At 51.7% G+C, this 18,182-nt stretch overlaps 1 protein-coding gene across 6 annotated transcripts in view; it reads left to right on the top strand.

Annotated features, from left to right (window-relative positions):
- CUX1 (cut like homeobox 1) overlaps positions 1-18,182 on the top strand; it is a 465,449-nt gene that overhangs the window by 175,386 nt on the left and 271,881 nt on the right. The window lies entirely within an intron of this gene.

Below are 18,182 nucleotides of genomic sequence, written 5' to 3'. Positions count from 1 at the left end.
ACTTGAGTTTAGGAGTTCAAGACCAACCTGGGCAACATAGCATGACCTCATCTGTACAAAAAAATCTCTCTAATGGGAAAGTGGGGGTGTGCAGCATCCTCTGGGAGCGGCTCAGGCCTCCCAGGGGAGCACTTACCTGCTCATTTCATACTATGTCAGAGTTGCTGATGCAGGAATAAAGCAGAGTACCTGCTACTCCATGCGACGCCATTTGTTCATTCATTCATTTATTTGTCCTCCTTCCACGCATGGATGACCCATTCGCAGAAGCACCTCCACGGCCTAGCCATGTGGCCCCCACGTGTTTTTTAGCCTCTCTGAGCAGGTTGGACAGGACTGCCTTCTCCTCTCCCTTACTCTGTCTTCTGTCCCAGCGTCTTCCATCGAACGTCAGTTGTCATCCCTGCTCTGTGCCTCCCAGTGCAGACTGGGATGTTCTCAGGTCGTGTTTGGGTGACCTCATCATTCTCTGTGCTTTTCCCTGGCATCCTGGGCTCCTCTTTCCCCATCACGGTGCTTCTGACCTGTTCCCAGCACTCCGGTGACTCATTCTGTCCGCCCAGCCCCAAACCCATCCAGCTCTGTATCCACCTGCCCAGCTGCCATTCATGCTGCAGATGTAGCGCTCCCAGAGCCTGTCTATCTCCATCCCCTCAGGCCTCCCATCTCCTACCCCCGGTGGTGGCCGCAGTGCCCACTGGGCCACCCCAGCTGAGCCCAGAAGTGGCCACATGGGAGCCCTTGCTCCACCTCACCTCCCTCATCCACACATTACCAAGTCTTGACAGTTTCATCTCCTGAGGACCTCGGCTTCCATCATTCTCTCCCCATCATACTGCAGATGCCACCGTTACTTCTCTCCTAGACCTCAGCTGGCGTTACTTCGACAGTCATTTCTTTGGAACCTCTTGGTCAGCCTTGCACACCTTTAGACTAAGAAGATTTGAGGCCGGGTGCAGTGGATCGTGCCTCTGATCCCAGCACTTTGGGAGGCTGAGGAGGACAGATCACCCGAGGTTAGGAGTTTGAGACCTACCTGGGCAACATGGTAAAACCCCGTTTCTACTACAAATCCAAAAATTAGCCAGGTGTGGTGGCACACCCCTGTCATCTCAGCTACTCGGCAGGCTGAGGCAGGAGAATCACTTGAACCCGGGAGGCAGAGGCTGCAGTGAGCCAAGATCACGCCACTGCACTCCAGCCTGGGGGACAGAGTAAGACTCTGTCTCAAACAATAAGAACAACAACAAAAAAAATTTGAGCTCCCTCTCCAGATCCATGCCTCTGGATCTGGGCTGAAGGCTCGTACTCCCTCCGTCGTTACCTTCAGGAACCTGCTTGTTACTTCCCTCCCAAGAATGTTCCAGAAGGTCCTGGTTTAATTTCTGGAGGGCATTCAAGAACTCAGAGTCATTTCACGTGTCTAGAAGAGAAACATTAAGGCCAGGCACGGTGACTCATGCCTGTAATCCCAGCAAATTTGGAAGGCCGGGGCAGGAGGATCATTTGAGCCTAGGAATTCAAGCCCAGCCTAGGCAACATAGCAAGATCTCATCTCTCCAAAAAGAAAAAAAAAACTTAGCTGGGCATGGTGGCACACGCCTGTAGTCTCAGCGATTTAGAAGGCCGAGATGGGAGGATCATTTGAGCCCAGGAAGTCAGGGTGCAGTGAACCATGATCATGCCAGTGCACTCCAGCCTGAGCAACAGAACAAGACCCCATCTCAAAATAAAAAAAGAGAAACAGAAACATGGGTGGCTCGGAAACGTGGCTGTGGGTGATTGCTACTGGTAGAGTCTCAGGCACACCCCGCACTCTAGCCATTTTGCCTGGATGCCTTAGGAACCCTCCTCATCCTCTCCTGAGAGTCCCTTCCAGGCCGCAGTGGCTCACTTATCCCTGCCTCGTGCACTCCAGAAAGCATTCTCCGTAGAATCCCACAGAAACCGTTCCCAGTCACAAAGCACACCAGGTGCATCCTGTTCTTTGTCATTTAAAAAAATGGTAGGGTGTGGTGGCTCACGCCTGTAATCCCAGCACTTTGGGAGGCCAAGGTAGACGGATCACGAAGTCAGGAGTTCGAGACCAGCCTGGTCAACATAGTGAAACCCTGTCTCTACTAAAAATACAAAAAATTAGCCGGGTGTGGTGGTGGGTGCTTGTAATCCCAGGTACTAGGGAGGCTGAGGCAACAGAATCACTTGAATCCAGGAGGAGGAGGAGGTTGCAGTGAGCCGAGATCTCTCCACTGTGCTCCAGAGTGGGTGACAAAGCAAGACTCCATCAAAAAAAAAAGAATGTATCTCTGTCCCTCCTTCTTGTAAAACAGTAGTACCCTCTCACCCTGCGTGGCTTGAATTCTGGTCTTGCACCTTTTGATTCAGTGACCTTAATTAAATGTCTGCAAGGTAATGGACACTTCCAATAAACATAGTGGGACCTTCACTCAGGCATTTACTTGGGAAATAAATTCAAGTCACAAAATAGAAAAACAAATGTAACAAATAAACCCACAGACCACTATAAAATGTCTTGTAGGCAGTGGTTGTCAAAGATCAGAGTTACTCGTGCAAAACTTCCATTGGTGTTTGGAAGCTTCCAAACATTGGCTGGCCATGTCTTAACGGGCACGACCGCACAGCGCCCTGGTGACCAGAGAGTTATGTTTATGGGGATTTAGCAGAGTGGTCGGCAGTTTGTAGGAAGCTTGCCAACACTTACTAATATTTGCCAAAGAGATGCAGGACTGGCTGCAGTGGCTCACGACAGTAATCCCAGCACTCTGGGAGGCCAAGGTGGGTGGATCACCTGAGGTCAGGGGCTCGAGACCAGCCCTGGCAACAGGATGAAACTCCGTCTCTACTAAAAATACAAAAATTAGCCAGTCATGGTGGCGCACACCTGTAGTCCCAGCTACTTGGGAGGCTGAGGCAGGAGAATCACTTGAACTCAGGAGGTGGAGATTGCAGTGAGCCAAGATCATGCCCCCGCACTCCAGCCTGGCCAACAAAGAGCGAAACTCCATCTCAAAAAGAAATAAAAAAGGACCATCTGCCTATGTTACATTTTGGTGATGATATCTGACCTTCTGGGGGAAAAGAACGTCTTCCTCCCTGCATCCCCACCCCATGGACCCAGGGAGGCGCGCACGTGCAGGTGGCAGGAGAGAGCCAGTGGATACTTCCTGTGTCACCTTCCTCTGCTCCCAGTGGGTACTGGTCACAGGCACAGGACAAAAGGCTCCCAGAGTCCGATCCTGTCTCTTGAGCCCAGCTGACTCTCCTGGAACCTGCAACCTGCTGGCCTTTGGGAGTGGACAGCAGCCCGCACCTCTGGGTGGCCGGGCCCTCCTCTGCAGGCATGTTACAGCAAGTTGTGTTTTTCCGGTTTGTCTCTGCCCAGCCTGGTGTGACCATGGAGGGGGCCCGGAGCAGACCTGGGGGTGGCAGTACTGAGGCAAAGGCAGGCGCACGGTGGTTTCCAAGGGAGAAAATGAATTCATGATCTAAAATGCAAAACCTGAATTATGGCTGACTCCCTCCCTCCCTCCCTCATTTCCTTCTCTCCCTCTCTGGTTTCTTTCCCTCCCTCCCTCTTTTCCCTCCCTTTCTCCCTCTTTTCCTTCCTTCCCTCCCTCCCTCCCTCTCTCCCTGTCTTCCTCCCGCCCTTCATTGACCTTCTTTCATTTTGTGACTTTGTCAAATACAGCTCCAAGCTGTCTTCTCTTTCTCCTTTGATCCCGCTGCACACATACCCTTCCACCCTGTGTCCACCCATAAAAATCTCACGTCCCTTCCAGTATTCCTGCCCACTGTGGCCTCCGTTAGGAAATTCCGGCGCAGTCTCCTCGCAGGGCAGCCCTCCCGGCAGTCGGCCCCGGCGCTCGTGTGCACTCCAGCCCAGCCCTCAGAGCTGCTCACCCGGCTCTTGTCTTGTGTCCTCTGACTGCCCATCAGGGCCTGTACATGGGGCTGTGTCTGCAGGGGAGCAACCCCAAACACAGTCCTGGGTGCGCCCTGATCTGGACCTGAATTGGGCCCTTGCACTCACTAGCTGTGGACCAAAGACAAAGCAGCTTCTCCCCCTCCACAGAGCGGGGGCAGCAGTAGCGTGGGCCTCCCTGAGGTCCCCAAGACGGTGGAATGAGTGCGTGTACGGAGCCTGCTCCGTGTCTCCATGGACATCTCCATAACTTTTCTTTTCTTTTTTTTCCTGAGATGGTGTCTCACTCTGTCACCCAGCCTGGAGTGCAGTGGTGCAATATCGGCTCACTGCAACCTCTGCCTCCTGGGTTCAGGAGATTTTCCTGCCTCAGCCTCTCGAGTAGCTGGCATTACAGGCGCCCACCACCACGGCTGGCTAATTTTTGTATTTTTATTACAGATATGGTTTCCAGGTTTGTCAGGCTGGTCTCAAATTCCTGAACTCAGATGATCCTCCCACCTCAGCCTCCCAAAGTGCTGGGATTACAGGCATGAGCCACTGTGCTCAGCTAACTTTTCAGTTTATAAACACTAATACCTACTTGTATCCTGTGGCCTCATCTCAGCCATGTGAGGCTGATATTGTGCCCATGATACAGATGGCAGAGCAGACTCAGGCTCAGGAAGCTGCTGGAAGCCACCCAGCGGTAAGGCACAGAGCACATTGTCTGGGACAGCATCTTTGCGCAGCCCTTGGGATCCTCTCTTCTCATCATTGCGATCTCAGAGAGCTTTCACTGTTGAATCAGAGGCTGACTCCGGAACCCACCCCAGTGCTGCTGGGCCCTGTGGGCGCCCACAGAGCAGTCCTCACTGGCCTCACTCATGTTCCTGAGTCTCAGGGGGTCCTGAGCCACCAGAGAACGAGCTCCCCAAGTGTCAGTCACTCGGTCCAGTGCCTGTGTCTTAAACTGGGCACCTTTAGCAGGAGTCCAGTGTGGAGCTGTGTACCTTCCTGCCCCAGCCCAGGACCTAGCACAGAGCTGGGTACTGTGCCATCATAAGCCTTGGTAAAGACTGCTGTAGGCATCGCAGTGTGGATGGCAGGGCCGTGCCCGGCTTACAGGCGCACATTACCGGGTGTGTGCAGTGTGGATGGCAGGGCCGTGCCCGGCTTACAGGCACACATTACCGGGTGTGTGCAGTGTGGATGGCAGGGCCGTGCCCGGCTTACAGGCGCACATTACCGGGTGTGTGCAGTGTGGATGGCAGGGCCGTGCCCGGCTTACAGGCGCACATTACCGGGTGTGTGCAGTGTGGATGGCAGGGCCATGCCCGGGTTACAGGCGCACATTACCGGGTGTGTGCAGTGTGGATGGCAGGGCCGTGCCCGGGTTACAGGTGCACATTTACCAGTGTGCACAGTGTGGATTTCAAGACTTAGCGATGAGACAGCCAGTACCTGTCCTGCCCGACGGTTGGGCAGGAGCAACCATCTAAGACCCTGGGCATCTTTCCCAGCCTGGGCCCTGCCCTTAGCCACAGCTTCTCAGCAGGACTGCCTGCAGGGGTCAGGCCGACGGCATTTGAGGAAGAAAAAGGCTTTTGGCTTTCCTGATTTCAGTCTTTCTGATGGTGAACCCATCACTGGTGAAAACAATTGGGTTTTTTGGAACTAAGAACGTGGCCATTGCCTCCAGTGTCCGAGCAGGCTCTGGCCGGGGCAGAGGATCCTGGCAAGGATGCTCTGTCGTGTTGGGTGAGAAGCTGCTTCCTCCCTCCAGGCATTGGTGTCCAGCTCTCTCTTCCTCCCTTTCTTAAGTTGAGGGAGCTGTTGTGCCAAGGGCAGGCGAGAAGCAGGCCCCGAGCGCTCAGGTTCACCAGGTTCACGGTGGGCTTTGAAGCAGGAGTTTCCTCTTGGGCCTCGGGCCACACCTCTGTAGGGTGCCTCTGAAGCACGTCCCTCCTCAGGGAGGGGTCCGGCTTGCAGAGGACAGACAGGCAGGAAGAATGTTGCTTCCACCATACCACCAGATCCTGTCCCCACGCCAGGAAGAGGGGAGGGAAGGCGATCTCATCACTGGAGCAGGAGGGGCCAGCTCTGGGGTTTCCACAGGGCTGTGGCTGGGCTCTTCTTCTAGAAGCAGCAGCTCTTGCCTCCTCTCTCTAGTGATTTTTATCTTTCCTTTAAAAACTTTTTTATCAACCTTTTTTTTTTTTTTTAAAAGACAAGGTCTTGCTATGTTGCCCAGGCTGGTCTCAAATTCCTGGGCTCAAGCGATCCTCCTGCCTCAGCCTCCCAAAGTGATGGGGTTAGAGGCATGAGCCACTGCACCGGGCCGATTTTTATCTCTCCTACCAGCCTTTTCTTGTGGGCCGAGCCTGCAGGCTGCGCCTAAGCATAACCCTTTGAACTTGGTTCAAACCCTGAGCTTTGAAAGACTCCTTTGCAGTCTTAGTTCTCTGGCAAATATACCGGCTCAGTTAAGCTGACTTTTCTTTGTTTGATGCTGGCTATGTTTAGAAAGCAGGATTGCCACCACTCCTCGAAGCACCCCACGATTAGAGTGTCTGAGCGCCACTTCTGCTCTGCCGAGGCTGGTGACAAATTGCCTGAAAAGACCCCCTGACAGAGGATGACTGGCTCGTCTGCCACAGGATCACTTGTGGCCCAATTGCTTCCAAGATTAAACCTTTCCAAGGCAGTCTGCACTGCCCGGTACATGGCCAGACCACTTGCTTTAAGATTACAGCTGAATGTACTGAATTGGATCTCATTTAAAAATATATAGATTTTGAAGTTTGAGGGCTCAGAAAGAAAATGAAATCCTTTGTCCCAAACCAGGGTTTGGTTTTGTCAGTGGGGTATATGTGTGTGTATGGGGGGTGTGGTGCATGTGTGTGTGTGGTGCGTGTGTGTGTGTGGTGTGTGTGGTGTACATGTGTGTGGTGTGCATGTGTGGTATGTGTGTGTGGTCTGTGTGCATGTGTATGGTGTGTGGTATGCATATGTGTGGTGTGCGTGTGTATGCTGTGTGTGGTTTGCGTGTGTGTGGTGTGTGTGTGGTGTGTGTGTGTTGTATGCATGTGTGGTCGGGATGTGTGTGGGGTGTGTGTGTGTGATATGTATGGTGTGTGTGTGGTATGTGTGTGTGGTCTGTGTGTGTATAGTGTGTGGGTGTGGTGTATGTGTATGTGTGTAGTGTGTGTGGGGGGTGTAGGAGGTGTGTGGTGTGTGTGTAGGGGTGTGGGTGTGATGTGTGGGTGTGGTGTATGTGTAGTGTGTGTGGGGGGTGTGTGGGGGTGTGTGTCTTGTGTGTGTGTGTGTTCTCTAAAGAGACCCTAGTGGCCGGACACCGTGGCTAACACCTGTAATCCCAGCACTTCGGGAGGCTGAGGCGGGTGGATCAATTGAGGTCCGGAATTCTAGACCAGCCTGGCCAACATGGTGAAACCCTCTCTGTACTAAAGATATAAAAATTGGCTGGACGTGGTAGTAGGCGACTGTAATCCCAGCTACTCTGGAGGCCTAGGCAGGAGAATCGCTTGAACCTGGGAGGCAGAGTTTTCAATGAGCTGACCACCATCACACTTCAGCCTGGGTGACAAGAGTGAAGCGCCATCTCAAACAAACAAACAAACAAACAAACAAACAAACAAACAAAAGAGCCTAGCTTAGCCCTTTCAGAAAGCAGCTGCCCTGCATGGAGACACACGTGTCGTAAGCTTGTTTCTGGATGCTGGCACTAAAATAGGAATCGGGCTCTGTCCCCACGTCTCTCACAGGCAGCTTGTCCACAAAACCGCTTCCCAGTGTTTTCCCGAGTACACGCGTCTGACCTGGGCATGAGTATTTTCTCATAGGTTTTGCCCCACTGGGGCTTTGTGTAGAGATTGGGGCCGTTAGGTCCCATATGGCACTTACTAGCTAGAGTTGCAGGGGGCGAGTCCCCTTGCTGCCCTGCATTGGTACAAGGCTGCCTTGCTGTTGGACCACAGTCCTCCAAGAGTCCAGCTCCCCTGTTCACTCGAGTCTGAAGCAAGGTCCCACTTGGGAGTTATAGATCAGGCTGCTTTGATGTCCGAGCATCACAGTGGAATTCTAGGCCAGCCTGGCAGTGAGCGCTCTCTGTAGATCTGAGAGCGGTGCTGGGCCGCCGCACCACCTCCACCCGCCGCACCATATCTGTGTGATTAAAGCTGTGACCCGCCCCTTGGGTGAAAGTCTTCCAGTCCTTGGAAGGGGAATCTTAGCTGCTGCCTGCAGAGGGACTTACTTTCTTTCTTTCTTTCTTTCTTTCTTTCTTTCTTTCTTTCTTTCTTTTTCTTTCTTTCTTTCTTTCTTTCTTTCTTTCTTTCTTTCTTTCTTTCTTTTTCTTTCTTTCTCTCTTTCTTTCTTTCTTTCTTTCTCTCTCTTCTTTCTTTTTTTTCTGAGGTGGAGTCTTACTCTGTCACCCAGGCTGGAGTGCAGCAGTGCGATCTCAGTTCACTGCAACCTCCATCTTCCGGGTTCAAGCCTCCTGCCTCAGCCTCCCGAGTAGTTGGGATTACAGGTGCATGCCACCACGCCCGGCTAATTTTTGTATTTTTAGTGGAGACGGGGTTTCACCATATTGTCCAGGCTGATCTCAAACTCCTGACCTCAGGCAATCTGCCCGCCTCAGCCTCCCAAAGTGCTGGAATTACAAGTGTGAGCCACCGTGCCCGGCCCAGAGGGACTCTTTAGAGGGGCTCCTTGATCCCCCAAAGGGGCGGGGTCTCTGGCCAGGCACAGCCCATCCCACCGGGCCCGGCATCTGGTGCTGAGCACCCCACCGTCTGCGATTTTGTTGTCAGAATGTGTTCGTTGTTTCCTTGTAAATGAACAGTGTGACAATAAAGGGAGGTTACTTCTTAGCTGCTCAGAAGGTGACTAGAGCAGGGCTGAGTGCCAGCCTTGAATTCACTGTTTGCTTTATTGCAAGGCCACCTGGAATTGGAGGGGATCTCGAATGCGAGTCTGAGCTGGAGGAAGGAAGGGTCTCCCGCACCGTGGGTAGAACTCAGACTCTCCCGGGGTCAGGTGCCTGGGCTCTTCGGATTCGAGTCTGAGCTGGAGGAAGGAAGGAAGGGTCTCCCTCACCGTGGATAGAACTCAGACTCTCCCGGGGTCAGGGGCTGGGCTCTGGTGCAGCCCCACTACTCCATCAGGTCACCCCAGGCGGTTTCAGCCTCAGATTTCTTATCCCAGGAATGGCATGTTTGCAGCCTCATGGGCTGCTATGGGCATTGAATGAGATGTGTTCCTGAGGCAGTAAGGCAGTCAAGTTGTCACTTACATGAAACTTACATTGCAACCCCAGTTTTAAAATGACGTAGGATATTAAGTATCACTGTCTCCTTGAATACTCACAGTCCACACTTCCCTTTATGTTACAAGATGCTTAGTTCTAGGCTGGACCTGTAATCCTGGCACTTTGGGAGGCTAAGGGAGGGGGATTTCTTGAGACTCGGGGTTCAGAACCCGCCTGGGAAACATAGCAAGATCCCTGTCTCTACAAACTGTGTACATACACATATACATTGTATATAGATGTTTAGTTGTTCTGGGTTTCCTAAGAAATACAGCTTAATTTTTTTTGTCTTCCTTCACCTGCATCTGGGTGCAGTGGGAAGGATTTTCCCAGTAGCACAGGTGGACCAGGTGAGCTGTCCTCACCTGATGGGGCTGAGATGAGACAAGGCTTTGGTATCCTGCCCCAGTGCCCGGCTCTTACCACGTGGCCTGATTTGCGATGCCAAGCAGCCCTCCTTATGGGTCCACACACCTCTGGTTTTTAGGGTGAGATGGGGGCAGCTTTTCCTCCTATGGCCCAGCCAAGTGTAGTCAGGTACAAAGGAAACTGAGCTAGAATGAAGAGGTTGCCCTGACCTGGTGATGGAATTGGAGCCTGGGAGCATGGGTCAGATGGCTTAGTTCACCTGTTTAGCAGTGGGTCAAATCCCCCTCCTCCCACATACTCCATTTATGTGAACTCAGAAAGAATGTTGGGTTTCCACATAAAGAAAATCAATTTGGCTGATAAATCAACTGATAAATCACAATAAACTTTCATTCCAAGAGTGTTCTGGGCTTTTAAGAAATATATTCCTAGCCGGGCACAGTGGCTCACACCTGTAATCTCAGCAGTTTGGGAGGCTGAGGCGGGTGCATCTCCTGAGGTCGGGAGTTCAAGACCAGCCCAATCAACATGGAGAAACCCCATCTCTACTAAAAATACAAAAATAGCTGAGCATGGTGGTGCACACCTGTAATCCCAGCTACTCGGGAATCTGAGGCAGGAGAATCGCTTGAATCCAGGAGGTGAAGGTTACGGTGAGCCGAGATCGTGCCATTGCACCCCAGCCTGGGCAAAAAGAGCAAAACTCCATCTCAAAAAAAGAAAAGAAAAGAAATACATCCCTATCCCACATCTCCGTTGGTATTCACAGCCGCTGTTGAGCTAGTCATTCCCAGGTGGAGAAACTGAGGCACACGGGAGTTACGCCTGCCTTGGCGAGGGATGGGGCTAAGACTCTGGTGTCCTGGCCATGGAGTCTGGCTCCTTCCACGTGGCCTGATTCCCGGGATGTGAAGCAGCCGTCTGCACAGTGCCACACACCTGGGCAGGTGCACAGTGCAGCACGTAGGGAGGCAAAGAAACAAGGGAATTATCAGGGGTCCACACACTTTCTCTGAAAGGGCCTGGAGCTACATATGTTAGTCTTGACGGAGAAAGAGGCAAAATCAGGATATTATGTAGGCACTTACATAACCACTTTAAATGCAACCATTTAAAAGTGTAAAACCCATTCTTAGCTCAGGGGCCATAAAAATCCCAGCAGCTGGCTGGTTTTGGCCGGCTCACCGCTGCTTGCTGACCCCTGGGAGAGAGCATCTGCTGCTGTTGCAGGCAGGGGGCTACAGGTCGTCTCCCTGTTCTGGTCCCCCTCCTGCCCCTCGTTCAGTCTCTGGGTAGAAGCTGACATCTTCTACCCAGAAGTACCTGGGAGTCGGGGGGTTTGCTGTGCCACAGAGAACTTGGCTTTTGATACAGTCCGGAGGAATTCTGGGAAAACTCCCATAGATGCATTTTTTAAAAATCTCCATTAGGCCGGGCGCAGTGACTCACGCCTATAATCCCAGCACTTCGGGAGGCTGAGGCAGGCAGAGTACCTGAGGTCAGGAGTTTGATACCAGTCTGGTCCGGTTTTGTTTTGTTTTTTTGAGACAGGATCTGCCTCTGTCATCTAGGCGAGTGCAGTGGTGCATCGTAGCTCACAAAGCCTTGAGCTCCTGGGCTCAAGTGATGCTCCCACCTCAGCCTCCCAAGTGGCTGGAACCACAGGTGTGCACCACTGTACCCGGCTAAGTTTTTTTATTTTTGCAGAGGTGGTAGTCTCCCTGTCTTTCCCAGGCTGGTCTCGAACTCCTGTCCTCAAGTGATCCTCCTGCCTCAGCCTCCCGAAGTACTGGAATTATAGGCATGAACCATCACGCCTGACCTCTTCTTGAAGCTAGTTTTCCTGCCTGCGTGATTCCCACAGCTTCACCCCACTGATGCTGGATTCCCCTCCTCTCTACTCCACCTGCTGAGGCTGGAGCTCTTGGAGACATAGTCAGCAGCTCAGCCTCAGGAAAGAGCTAGAAAGATCACATCCTTCTAGAACCGTGCTTCTGGAGGCACAAGTGTTGTAGCTCCTCTTAGGCCCTTTCAATGAAGGAAGAGCAACTCATTAGCACCTCAGGCTAAAAAGCCAGAGGGTCCAAAGAGAAGAGTCACAAGGAGTGAGTTGCCATGTAGATGAGGTTGGCCAGAGAAACTGGTTTGTTTTGGGAGCCGCTTGGAAAGCTAAGGCCACCGGGGTGGAAGTCTGTCATTCTTCCGACAGTTGCAGAGCCTAGGGAAGAAGAAGCAGGACCCCAGTGTGGTTGCAGCCATTCAGAAAGAAAACTGCCTGGGGTTTCACTTCAGAACCTCCCTCCTTTTAACCTGGGAGTAAAGAGAAAAAGACCCGCGGGGGTTCACTGGCTCGGAAGTCGGTCTCTTTCAGTTTGGAGCCTCCAGTTGGAAAACTGTTTTTAACAGCCAGGCCAATGGTCTAGTTACTCTTTGAACAGGGAAGCCTTGTCAGGATCTCTGCTGAGCACACCTCAGTGCTTTCGCGAAGGACAACTCTGGGATGCCAGTTTCTATTGGAATCCGGACAGAATGGATTTTTTGTTTTTTGGTTTTTTTGAGACGGAGTCTCATGGTCTTGCCCAGGCTGGAGTGCAGTAGTGTGATCTCAGATCACTGCAGCCTCCGCCTCCCAGGTTCAAATGATTCTTCTGCCTTAGCCTCCTGAGGAGCTGGGATTACAGGAGCCCGCCAGCACGTCCTGCTGATTTTTGTATTTTTAGTAGAGATGGGGTTTCACTATGTTGGCCAGACTGGTCTGGAACTCCTGACCCCAGGTGATCCACCCGCCTCGGCCTCCCAAAGTGCTGGAATTACAGGCGTGAGCCACTGCACCCAGACCTAGAATAGATTTTTCTTTTAGGGAAAATAAGGTTACTGGTAAATGGATTCGGGCTGTCATCTTCAGAAACTGATTTAATCTAGAACAGTTTGTGACGGGCAGATGTGGAATAAAACCACTGGACACATCAGGCATCACTACCAAGGGTACAAGGGGCTGCTCCATGCTGGGGGTGCAAGAGGAGCGAGAAGCCGTCCCCCCACCACCACAGTGCAGGCCAGGATGCAGTGGAAAGCCCCTGCTTCTTAGGTTTCCCACACAAAGGTGTATTTCTTGCAGATTTCGCCATGCAGGCCACCTCCTCCTCTGCTTGCCAGTGGTTCTCCACGAGCTGCCTCGGGGTGGATCTCTCTTCATCTTTGCTGCTGGCCTCACTCTGGGAGCTGAGAACGCCCCGAGGTCTTCACTGATGGCCCTCTGAATTTTTATGTTGTTGGTATTTCGTTTTTTATTGATTGAATTTTTGAGGCAGGCTCTCACTCTGTCACACAGGCTGGAGTTCAGGGGCACAATCCTGGCTCACGGCAGCTTTGGCCTCCCATGCCTGAGCCATGGCCGTCTCTGACTTTGAACCCCGGGTACATTCTCAGGTCAGACCCCTCACTGAGACCCTTGGCTTTTCCACAGGTCTCAGCCTTTTGCCTCTTGTAGTTTTTGATTTTTGCAGCCTTTCTGTCCTCTTCCCTTTCCTGTTAAGGGGACATTTCCAAGGGTCCTGGCCACAGAACCTCCTCACCTCCCACCCTCAGCCCCTGGGTGCCAAGGCCTGGGTCCTCTGTGGAAGTCCTGCCAGCTCTGGCTATTTCCCAGCATGGATTTCTTATTATCTTCACCACCGGATCAGTTCCCGGCCTGCGCCCCTCCTGTCTGGCTCCTGGCAGGGGCTGCCGCCCTCACCCTTACCTGGGCCCTAAACTTCTACAAAGCCCCACTCTCCCCTGTTCCCATGAGTTCAGTTGCCAAGTCCAGTTTATTTTAATTCTGGGGATTATTGTCTTCCTCTTTCCCCATCCCTTGCTACTACCCACCTCTGGTTATTTCGTTTTGTTTTGTTTTGTTGAGATGGAGTCTCACTCTTTTGCCCAGGCTGGAGTGTAGCGGCGCGAGCTCAGCTCACTGCAACCTCCGCCTCCTGGGTTCAAGCGATTCTCCTGTCTCAGTTTCCTGAGTAGCTGGGACAACAGGTGCGCCCACCACCTCACCTGGCTAATTTTGTATTTTTAATAGAGACGGATTTCACCATGTTGGTCAGGCTGGTCTCGAACTTCTCACCTCAGATGATCTGCCCGCCTCGGCCTCCCAAGGTGCTGGGATTACAGGCGCCACCTCTGTTTCTGTTACCTATGTCCAGACTTTCATTTCCAAGCTGGTATCTTTCATCTCCAGGCTTTCCCCTCTGGCCTGTCCTTTAGAAGGAGTCACCTTCCTAAAGCAGACCCTGGTCTGGTCTCTGCCTACCTTTTGCGAGATTGTTGGCCATTCACCCGCCTCTCCGGCTGTTTCTGGGTTCCTCCAGGGGCCTCAGTGGTCGGGGAGCCTGGCCCAGCTGGCCCCCTCTCCCACGTGGCTTACTCCATCAGCTTCACCTTGTTTATATCTCTGGATCTCCTCTTTTTTTCCTTCTGTTTGTGTGTTGTCTTTTTCTAGAAACTCCCCCACCCACCCATCTCTACTCACCCCTCCATGTGCAAACGTCACCCAATTCAGTTGCCCCCAAGCCAGCAAGGAGGGAGTTTCATTTCTTGGGTACCCATCGTAGGCTGGCTGCGCCTGTCTTTCAGCACATTTCATTTCCTGAATGGTATTTCGGTCGCGTGCGTGTCTTTACTCTCCTCGTAAGCCTTGAGGGTGCGGAGTGCATGCCTGTCCGCCTCCGCCCTTTCTAGAGGTCGGAATATGACCAGTGTTCGGCCTCATCCAAAAGAGCCCCAAAACCTCGAGTCCCAAGCCCATCCTGTCCTGCCGTGGGCTCGCATGCCTGGGGACGAGGCACCTGTCCTTCCCTGACCCTGACTAGGGCAAGACACGGGGTAGGGCCTGAACATCGAGCAGTCGTCCAACTGCCTACTTAGGATGAACAAAACAGCTTTTCAGGAGGCGAGACCACAGCATGGTCGTGGTGAATCCTGACTCACACCGCGGGTCTTTTATCAGGATTTTTGTTTTTCCTGGTGGGCACAGATGTGCGTGGAGCAGATCAGAGGCCTCTCAGGTTCTTGATCACTCGCGGCAGTTCAGGCCCACCGGGATTGAGGTCAGAGATCCAGACAGCAGGGGAGAGAAGAGAGGTACAGGGAACCCTCGGCCCCACGTGCTCCAGCAGGTCTGCGTGATTAACCTGAATTGCAGCGTTCAGAGGCTCGGCCCGCCAGCCGTGGCGGTTCCAGATGAAATGCAGCTTAGAAGACAGCGTGGCGTAGTAGCTTTGGTGTCAGCCGCCCCCAGAGTTTGGATTGTAGCCAGATGGCCTCAGGTGCAATGTACAACTTCTGGGAATTCCAGATTTCTTATTTACATGACAGGGATGATTCCATACCTGAAGGGCTGTTCAGAAGAATCTATAAGCAAGCACAGTGCAGTGGCTGTCATGACGCTGACTGCAGGAATGATGGTGTTAGGATCCCTCCACAGAGGTGGCCAGTGACACCCCTCACCTGGACCACACAGCACCCTAATATGCACACTAAAGGAAGGCTGCGTGGGACTGCAGAGCAGCTCGTAAGAAGGCCAAAGAAATGGCTCAGTCCAGACCAGGGAGCCCAGCCTCTCTTTTAGAGGTGGGATCTTGCTATGTTGCCGAGGCTGGTCTCGAACTCCTGTCCTCAAGCGATCCTCCTGCCGTGGCCTCCCCAAGTGCTGAGATTACAGGCATGAAGCACTGCACTTAGCCTCTAGCCTCTTTCTACAAGTAAGATGATTCAAGTGAGTTCAGGCCCATGCCAGGTCTCAAACCCTGGCCCTCCTCCCCTCTTCCAGCCTCCACTCTTTCTCATTACGGGATCTTCTGTCCTTCTGCACACCAGGTTGGCAGACAGGTTGGCCAACCACCTTGGACTTCTTTATCTCTAGTACATGTTCCTGTAAATTTAAACCACCTCAGTTGGGTAAAAGCTTTGGAATTACTAACATTCCTTTTGTGCTACCTAACGTTCTTGCCATTTAAAAGATTAGCAGGCATCATTTCAGTGAGCCTTCGTGACTGGCGTGCCTCACTTAGCTTAATCTCTGGTTGGTACATGTTAAAACATATAAAGACAGCCTCTCCGGCACACACGGGGAGCTTGCAAACAAAAGGTTGCTCCAACCTCTCAGAACAGTGGACTTCTTAAAAAAGAGTGAGGTGGGCAGCTTCCCTTGCTGCCAGTGCTAGATTCTGTGATATGAAAGAGCAAGGTGTAGTGGGTGTGGTGGCACACGCCTGTAATCCCAGCACTTTGGAAGTCTGGGGTTAGCAGATCACCTGAGGTCAGGAGTTCAAGGCCAGCCTGGCCACCTTAGTGAAACCCCATCTCTTCTAAAAATACAAAAATTAGCCGGGCCTGGTGGTGCACGCCTGTAATCCCAGCTACTCAGAAGGCTGAGGCTTGAACCTGGAGACGGAAGTTGGAGTGAGCAGAGATTGCGCCACTGCACTCCAGCCTGAGCCACAGAGCAAGAAGGCTCTGTCTTAAAAAAAAAAAAAAAAAAAGGGACTTCTATATGTACTTACATAAGAAAGGGAGATTTGCCAGGTGACTGAACCATGCATAGCGTCTCTTAAAGCTGTATCATGGAATTCATGATTAGGCATCTCTTTTGTATCGGGCAATATACAGGTAACATACACACCTGTAGCTTCCCGGAAAGGGAACGAAGTAAGTAGAGATGACATCGTCTGTTCATTTGTTTGCATGTGTGCGTGCGTATATAACTTAATGTGTGTCTGTGTGCACAGGGACATGTCACATGCATGTAAGGCACATTTATATGATGAAGGGGTGTCCAGAAGACATTCAGGAAACTCACTGAAGGAATTCTGCTGGCGGGCATGAGCACTGTGCTGAAAGATTCCGGATGCGCTCTGTTGCTAAGCCCAAAGCGTGGATACAGTTTTATCAAAGTAAAATTATATTGTTATTGAAGTCTCTTTGTTGAGAGAAAGCCCTCTCTGGACGCATCATTTTGTAGTGTGTCCATGCCGAGGATTCAGCATGAGTTTCCAAGCACTCACACCAAACTGTGTTCAAGCCCAGCTCTGGGAGCGCAGCGGGCACTCCGAGAACGACACGTTCTGATTTTGTGATCCTCTCTCTGCCTGGCGGGAGCCATTCAGCCCCCACAGCCCCTTCACCAAGGCAGCCAATGCCTGTCTTTTCAGTTTTGCTATGCTCTTATGCTGGTCATGGGAATTTGGGAGACTAACATGGTCTCTTCTGTTTTTTTGTTTCTTTCTTTTTTTTTTTTCTGAGACAGAGTCTCCCTCTGTCACCCAGGTTGGAGTGCAGTGGGACAGTCTTGGCTCACTGCAACCTCCACCTCCCAGGTTGAAGCAATTACCCTGCCCCAGCCCCTCGAGTAGCTGGGATTACAGGCGTGCACCACCACGCGTGGCTAATTTTGTGTTTTTAGTAGAGATTGGGTTTCACCATGTTGTCCAGACTGGTCTTGAACTCCTGACCTCAGATGATCTGCCCACCTTGACCTCCTCAAGTACTGGGATTAGACGTGAGCCACTGTGGCCAGCATTCTGTCTTTTTCGGTTAACTCCGTGTGAATAGGGAACTACGCTGTGGAGCTGGTACCTAGCCAGGGCAGGACTCGGAGGTACGCCCCTCTCTTTTTCGGTGGCAGGGGTGGGAGGATTTTTATTACCTTACCTAGACACTCGAATGTATTTTTTACATTTTATTTTATTTATTTTGAGACAGAGTTTTGCTCTTGTCACCCAGGCTATAGAGACTGGGTTTCACCATGTTGGCCAGGCTGGTCGACAGTTGAATTTAAACTATATATTTTTTTCAAATAACTTTGGACTACAGAAAGGACTCTTTGAAAGGATATTCTAAAATAATTTCACCCAGTTAGGTTTTAAACATTGATTGCCCTATTGTTGATTTCACAGGATTTCCTTTTTTTAACAAAAGTATTTTATTTGTTTATTTAGAATTTTTCTTTAAGAGACGGGGTATCACTCTGTCACCCAGGCTGGAGTACAGTGGTGCAATTTCAGCTCACTGCAACCTCTGCCTCCCAGGTTCAAGCAATTCTTATTTCTCAGCCTCCCAAGTAGCTGGAACTACAGGCACGCGCCACCACGCCCAGCTAATTTTTGTATTTTTAGTAGAGGGCGGGGTTTTACCATGTTGGCCTGGCTGGTCTCGAGCTCCTGACCTCAAGTGATCTGCCTGCCTCAGCCTCCCAAAGTGCTGGGATTACAGGTGTGAGCCACCACGCCTGGCCGTCAGTAGCTTTTAAAGGTTGTAGCTGAAGATTTTGTACTTGTCACGTGGGGGAATATGACAATGTAAGCAGAAGACAGACTGATCATTATACTTTCCCCTGCGTCTGCTCTGGCTGGACTCCTTGAAGGTACTGCCCGGGGTCATGAAAAGATGGCCCTGGCTGCTTCCAGAAGGCATATATCACCATGTCCACTCTGTGTCCTGGAGGGTGGGGGCAGGGGGACTGTCTGTCTTTGTAGCTCTGTCTTTCAGTACAAATTTATTGAATGAATGAAT

The sequence above is a fragment of the Aotus nancymaae genome, unplaced genomic scaffold (assembly GCF_030222135.1).
Source record: "Aotus nancymaae isolate 86718 unplaced genomic scaffold, 86718_ANA_hifiasm-v0.15.2.pri h1tg000012l, whole genome shotgun sequence".
NCBI classification, from domain to species: domain Eukaryota; kingdom Metazoa; phylum Chordata; class Mammalia; order Primates; family Aotidae; genus Aotus; species Aotus nancymaae.
The sequence above is the reverse complement of the archived record's forward strand: the minus strand, read 5'-3'. Positions and strand labels throughout refer to the sequence as shown.